The sequence below is a fragment of the Bombus bifarius genome, unplaced genomic scaffold, assembly GCF_011952205.1.
Source record: "Bombus bifarius isolate JDL3187 unplaced genomic scaffold, Bbif_JDL3187 scf7180000009139_frag, whole genome shotgun sequence".
In the NCBI taxonomy this organism is placed as follows: domain Eukaryota; kingdom Metazoa; phylum Arthropoda; class Insecta; order Hymenoptera; family Apidae; genus Bombus; species Bombus bifarius.
In genome coordinates, this window is record NW_022884926.1 from 12,334 (window position 1) to 19,429 (window position 7,096).

Below are 7,096 nucleotides of genomic sequence, written 5' to 3' on the forward strand. Positions count from 1 at the left end.
GGGCGTCAAGGACTCAGTGGAGACAAAAGACTGTTGCCAGATGTTAGAATAATCTAGGCTAGTTGGTTGGCAACCAGCGTGCGTGCAAGACGTCCTTAGAGAGGAATATAGGTGTATAACTATTATATGGAAATATAGCAAATAATTTGTATTCCCAAATCCTCGAATTTCCTTAACATCGTATTCTTCTAGTTTCAATCGCCATCTCATCAAGCGTGATGAGGGGTCTTTGCAATTCTGTAGCCATTTTAGTGCTTGGTGATCGGTTCGGATGAGGAATTTCCGCCCTAACAGATATTGTCGGAGGCGTTTCATGGCCCATACTATTGCTAAAAGTTCTTTTTCTGTGGTGGAATAATTTCGTTCCGGTGGGTTTAGAGTTCGCGAGATATAACAACATGGATGTCCGTCCTGTGACAAGATCGCACCTATACCTTCGTTACTGGTTTCAGTCGTTAATGTGAATTGTTTCGCAAAGTCTGGGAATTTTAGTACGGGTGATGAACAGAGTTTGTCTTTTAATGTCTGGAATGCTTTCTGGGTTTTATCTGTCCAATGAAATGGTGTCTCCTTTTTTGTAAGTTCGGTCAATGGTTTCGCGATTTTAGAAAAGCTTCTGATGAACTTGCGGTAATAACCTGCTAGTCCTAAGAACGATTTGATGTCTGTGGGATTACGTGGCTGTTTGAAATTGCTAACGGCTTCTAATTTTTTGGGATTTGGCTTTACACCTTCGGCGGTTACTATATGTCCGAGATATTCTAATTCTGGTTTGAGAAATTCGCATATGTCCGGCTGTATTTTGAGTCTGAGTTCGCGTAGGCGTTGCAATATTATCGCGAGGTTGCTATTGTGCTCTTCAATCGACTGTCCGAATATTATAATGTCGTCTAAATATACGAAGCAATGTTTATTTATGAGTCCTCTTAGCGCGGTATCCATCATGCGTTGAGATGTTGCAGGTGCATTCTTTAAACCGAATGGCATTCTATTGTAATGGTAGTGTCCTTGTGGTGTGGAGCATGCTGTGTATTTCTTAGAGTCTGTGTCCATTGGGATTTGATGGAATCCGGAGGATAAATCGAGGGCTGAGAAAAATTTTGCGTTGCCTAGTTGGGATAGTATGTCGTCTATGCCAGGTAATGGATATGCGTCCTGGTCAGTTAGTTCGTTTATTTTTCTGAAGTCTATTACAATTCGCCATTTCTGTTTCCCTGAGGCGTCAGCCTTTTTTGGTACTACCCAGACTGGTGAATTGTAAGGAGAATCAGATGGTTCTATGATGTTCTTTTGTAGCATTTCGTCCATTTATCGTTTGATTTCTTCTTTATGGCATTCAGGCGGTCGGTAAGATTTTGTGTTAATGATTTTATTTTCTTTTAACGTTATTGTGTGTTTAGCAAGGTTAGTGTATGGTAATAAGTCGGTCTCTAGATTGAATACGTCGAGGTAAAACAGCAATATCTTTTCGATTGGTTCACGGTGAGTTTTCTCTATATGCGAAAGTCTGACTAAATCTTTAAATGTGGAGACTTGATCGTACGTGTTTGAATTTTCGATAAAATTAGTCATTTTGACTGGGCACTCACCACCATTGATAAAGCATGTCGTTGTCGGTTTTCCTTCCAGGTAGACTGTTTTTGACACTGCTTGTTTTGGAGGTACGTCGTTTTCCTGTTGCAATAAAAGTATATTATTGTCACGTTATAATTGTTGATTTGAGAGTTCAAATTTGGATTTAGATAGGGCTGGTAAACCGAGTATGCTGTCTTCTATAATTGGAAAGTTGTCTTCTACCACAAAGAATTCTAGAGGTTTGCCAAATAGTTTTATCAAAGCGTGTTCGTTAGTTTTAAATTTAGAGTGTCCCATCGAGAATTTTCGTTCTTTTGTTATTCTTGTTCGTAATAGGCATCTTCGCTTGAGTATATTAATTCCTGCTCCGCTGTCAATGAGGAATTTATATCGCTGTCCGTCGGATCGTAAAAGTACTGTGGGTAGTCTTCCTGTTGTGGCGTTAATTCGTAAGTCTGGTATATTGGTTTCTCTATTTCTTCCTTGCTTGTCTCGAGATTATGGACTGCTGGTGGTCTCGGAAATTGGCTGGGTGTTCGAAAATTTCTACATTAACTGGAGACATGTCCGATCTGATTGCATTTGAAGCATTTTAATTGTGTCCTTTGGGCAAGTGGTATTTGTTCAGTTTGTAGGAAACTTCTTGGCGTTGGACTGGGTGTTGGAGTTGGTTTTCTAATGATTGAATAGGGATTATTGGTTGTTAGTCGTCGCTGCTCATGGAGTCGTAATCGTTCCATTGGTTTTGGTCGTTGATTTCGATCTTCCCTGAAGAATCGCTCGATGTCGGTGGCTTTCTTTACGACTTCAAGGATATTGTATGGTGGATTGGCGAGTAGTAATTGTCCCATTTCGCTTTTTAGGCTTCGAATAAAATCGATTACGGAGTCTCTTAAAATCCTGTCGTTCATAGCTCGTCTAGTAATTTCGTCACAGTATTCGTTCGTTATACCGTATTGTAGCTTATTGAGTGCTCTGCGGAACCTGATGATATAACTTTGCACACTTTCGTCGTGACGCTGTCTCGTTTCGCGTAGCTGGTCTTGTTGTTCTCTAACAGAATCTTGGGTGGCTACGTTTCGTCGTAGGGCATCGTACAGGTGTCCGTATTCGTTTATTGGTATATTGCGGATAGCCATTGCGGCTTTACCCGTGATTTTCCCGATTTTGATCATTTTTAGTAGTAGCGTGTGTTCGCTACACATGGCTCGCAATTCACGTACTTCCGATATCGTCTTCGCCGTTTAATTGCGGAATACATGCTTATAATAAATAAGAATACAAAGCACATAAACTATCTCATTCACTTATAGTAAATAAGAATACAAAACACTTAGCACTAGTCAATCTGTTTCGACCATTCGCGGGGAGACGCGATCGCGAGGAAGCACGTCAACGGGAGTCGTAAATTCCCATTACGATTGGATAATCGACGCCACGAAATGATCGATCCCCTGATTTCGTTTGCGATAATAGGGGTGGTTAAATTGATTTTACACTGAATTAACGAATGCAATTAATGTTTATTCCAACAACTTCTTGACTAGAAATGTACAATTAATTCGATTGATAGCTAGAGTAACGAGGTGTTGTACGCGACGCACGCTTAGATGTTGAAGGTTCAAAAAACGTATAAAGACTAACTTTCTGTAACGATGATGCAGCGGAGGACACTTGCGATGGGTGCGTCTAATGATGCGAGAAAAGATGATTTGTTAAGACCGAGTTCTTGTTGGGAGAGTGAGGGAAGGACTTCTCTGGTAATAGGTTAATTTTCTGGATTGGTGGTGGAAGAGTGGAGGAAGGGTGTTAACCGCCCCGAGAGAAAGTTGCTAGTGTAAAACATCGTACATGAGAAAGACGAACTTCTCCTATCTTCCCGTAGTAAACAATAACCTTTAGACAGTGACTTAGTGCAGATGTTTGGTTCGGTCTGAAGGACCTTAGAAATTCCTCTAAGATTTATGATCGGCTCTTAAGACTATTGAAGGTACGCAGTGAAGGCGTGCGGACATCTGGTTGCCATCTTGTCCGCGGTGTATGGCCTGTTCTAGAAAGAATGTCGCACGACGTAACACAATCGTTGTAAAAAACCCATCACGTATTAAATAGCTACCAGCTAACCTTATAAGGCACCATTTCATATTAACTTAATAAAAGTAAGGTAGCAACCTATCCCCATAATACTCGTTTTTACCTCTTTCAGGTATCGGCACCTCCTTCGCAGTATACACTCTGCTTCACAGAAACAGTTGAGTTCCACTCAATTACTTATGATATAAAAATACAAACCACTTAACGTAGCCATCTTTATAAGTACAAGTCACTTAATCTAGAGAAGTAAATTATTATTAATGTACATAGCTACACAGTCTAGGCTAGAGGAATCCATCTCAATGTCAATTTAATATAATTATTAAAAATTTACTATAGGTTATATATTACTATTATACCTTGATACTTCAATGTGGATCCACTCCTTACGCTAACGTTATCATAACTATCGCTATATTTACGTTTTTTATCCATTGCTTGCGACATGGCTACAGACTGAACATCATCTTCTGATCATGTAACATAAAAATTCATTGGCTTCGTTCACTTGTTTCTTTGAATTACTTTACATTTTTCTAGAATTCCTAACCTCAAATCTAACCCCAATTCGTCTTCTGAATAATCGTCTTCTGAATCACTGTGCAACAAAAGCGCAGATTTCTTCTTTCTCTTGAGTTCTGGTTCATTATCTTTCTCATTATCTACTGTGATAGTAAGACGGCCATTAGACGTAATCTTAAATTCACGATCTTTCCGTTTTATAGCTGCTATTTTTGAATTAATAGCGACTATAGGTTGCGTTGCTAAAAAAGTATTTTGTAAATCTTATTCCAACTTCGACTAATCGAATTTTGAAAAATATCTAGACTTACTTGATATATTTCGAGCAGCCGCAGAATCAACGAGATCAACGGTCTCTTCATTCTCATGAATCCAGGCTTCCTTTCGCGATGTTCTTTTCTTCCTTTTCCTTGACTCTTCATTGCCCATATCTTCATCGAACTCATCATCGCTATCCGCCAATATTTCTTCTATACTGAATTTTAATAAAGATTGTAGAGTTGTTTCGGTTTAAGAAAAATTCCGTTTAAAGGAAAATACAAAGTTACCTTTTAGGTTTTCTCTTTGCATTGAATTCAGCATCCTCGTCATTTTCTTGTTTTTTCAATTTCCTCAATTCTTTTTTCTTTTTCTTCGCTTCTTCTGCCTTATTCATATTTTTTAATCTCTTACGTAACATCGCATTGGAAGCTGGAATCATGCCAAAAATTGTTTCCATTCCGTATTCTCTTATTAACTTTACCAGAATATCGTACTTTTTGTCTGAAATGCGTATGGCAGTCATCGTTCATTGCACATAAAGCGCCTATCTGCAAATTCACTTATTCGTTTTTTTATTGAGATATACGGGATTTTGTTACTACCTGTTATTATTATTAATTAAACGCCTTTGTTACTAACCAACAATTTTAAATTCGAGGCAGCAATATGAGATGGCATCACAGTAATATATATTTTGATATATGACAATGCAGCTTCTGCAATTTCTCTTGTCAGACTTGTAATTTATTTTTATACGAAATATTTATTTTGACTTTAGTTTGAAATAAACTGTACCGTTGTAATGATAAGTGATAGAAGAAAGTGCCAGCAAGGATGCGGTACAATACTTTTGTATATTTTCTATCGCACCACTCAAACCAACCATGAGCATATTAACATAATCTTTAAGATGTGTAGGATTTCCTAAAAATTTTTCGGCAATAATGTTTAAAAGTTGATATGCAGAAGTTCGACATTTCGCATTTAACTCTTTTAAACTCATTATTGCTTCGGGCACAATGGCTTCGAAGAACTTAGTTTTCTCAAGTTGTGGATGAATTTTTATGAGATGAATTAAGCATCTTAATCGTACCTAATTAAAAAGTGAGTAAGGCTTATTTGTTAAAATTTTCATAAGAAATTGATATTATAGAACAACGTTTGTAAAATTAGCACATACTCCTCTGCTTGGCTTTGCGACTTCAGTAGCAGAGGATTATTATTATTAATCATTTTTGTATCTCGCGTCTGTATTGAACTACAAACTCTTTACACGTTTCCTTCTCACTGCCACATATCTCTTCTAAAAACCTGAAAGAACATATAAATAAAAAATAATTTTTGTTTTTGCAGAAAAGATAGTTAAAATATTTAATTCCAAATATATTAAAAAGTTACCTATACGCTTTCTTCTGTTCCTTGGTTTTAGAAATTTCTTTAAGAAGTGGTACACACATATCGTAAAACGTCCTTAATCTATTAATGTCAGTATGATTAATAAATAATCTTATTATATCGTGAATACTTTCTTTGAAAAAATCGTCGATATCAGGTTCTTTCAACTTAAATAACGCACGATCGAATAATTCGTGTACCAATTCTTTATCCGTAATTGTAAGATACACCTGTAATTGTACAAAATATTAGTTAATCTCTTTAAAGGAAATTACTCCTTCTATTCACAAATTATTCTTATTGTATCAAACGTGGCGAAGCGTTGTCCTTCTTCGTCAGTTCCAAGTGGCTTAGTAGTGTATAGATTTAAAAACAATGGTAAATAATTCTTTGCAAATCTAGCTAGTTCGTGTATATCTTCTTTTTTGTCGCCTTCGACTGCTTTCGTTATTAATCTTCGTAAGGCAGACGTTATCGACGTCCTTAAATTCTTTCTTTCATTTAAATTTGTTTCTAACAGTTTAGATATATTCTAAACAAGATAAAAGTTATCTCATGGATACTTGATACTATATCTTTTATATTTATCTCTGTTATATACCTTGAAATTATCTTTCACATCAGTAGCGTTGTTGCATATACTTGGTAAAATAGCCCAGACTTGGTAAACGAGAAATTCGTAAGTTTTCCTGCGTACAGGTGTTCGGTTGCTTTTTTTCTAAAATTGAGTATAATTATCATTCAAAATATCAATATAAGATAATTTATACTCTTATAATAAAGATAGATTACAATACTTACTCGCACAATGCAACGATAGGTAGCAATGCTTCCGTGAAGAAAGTATGTGACCCACCTAGCACACAATCTTTCAATAATGGTAGTAGCCAAGTTATTTTTAAATTAATCGCATTGTCTGATACCTATAGAATAGAGATTTATATTACTGTAATTATAAAATAAAGTTTTCTTTTCTAAGCATAATCCGGTTCATATAGAATTACTTGCCTTCAATGGAATCAAATTTAATACTGTCTCCGGTCCTAGCACTCTTACCGCAGCTCCAATAGCGTACTCAGCGTCATTTTTCCACGCAAAATTGTAAGAATCACGTTACTCAGCAAGACTTTTTAATATCTCTATTAATTGCTGACTTCTCGCTTTACCAGTTGCCTGTAATAAAAGGAAACGTTGAAATGTACAACATTGACAAATGGGTAAGAAGCAGAAAATCGATATTACCTGAAAC

At 36.6% G+C, this 7,096-nt stretch overlaps 1 pseudogene; it reads right to left on the bottom strand.

The window, feature by feature from the left end:
* Positions 1-3,948: 3,948 nt before the first annotated feature.
* Positions 3,949-7,026, bottom strand: LOC117213883 (annotated as a pseudogene).
* Between the last annotated feature and the right edge of the window lie 70 nt (positions 7,027-7,096).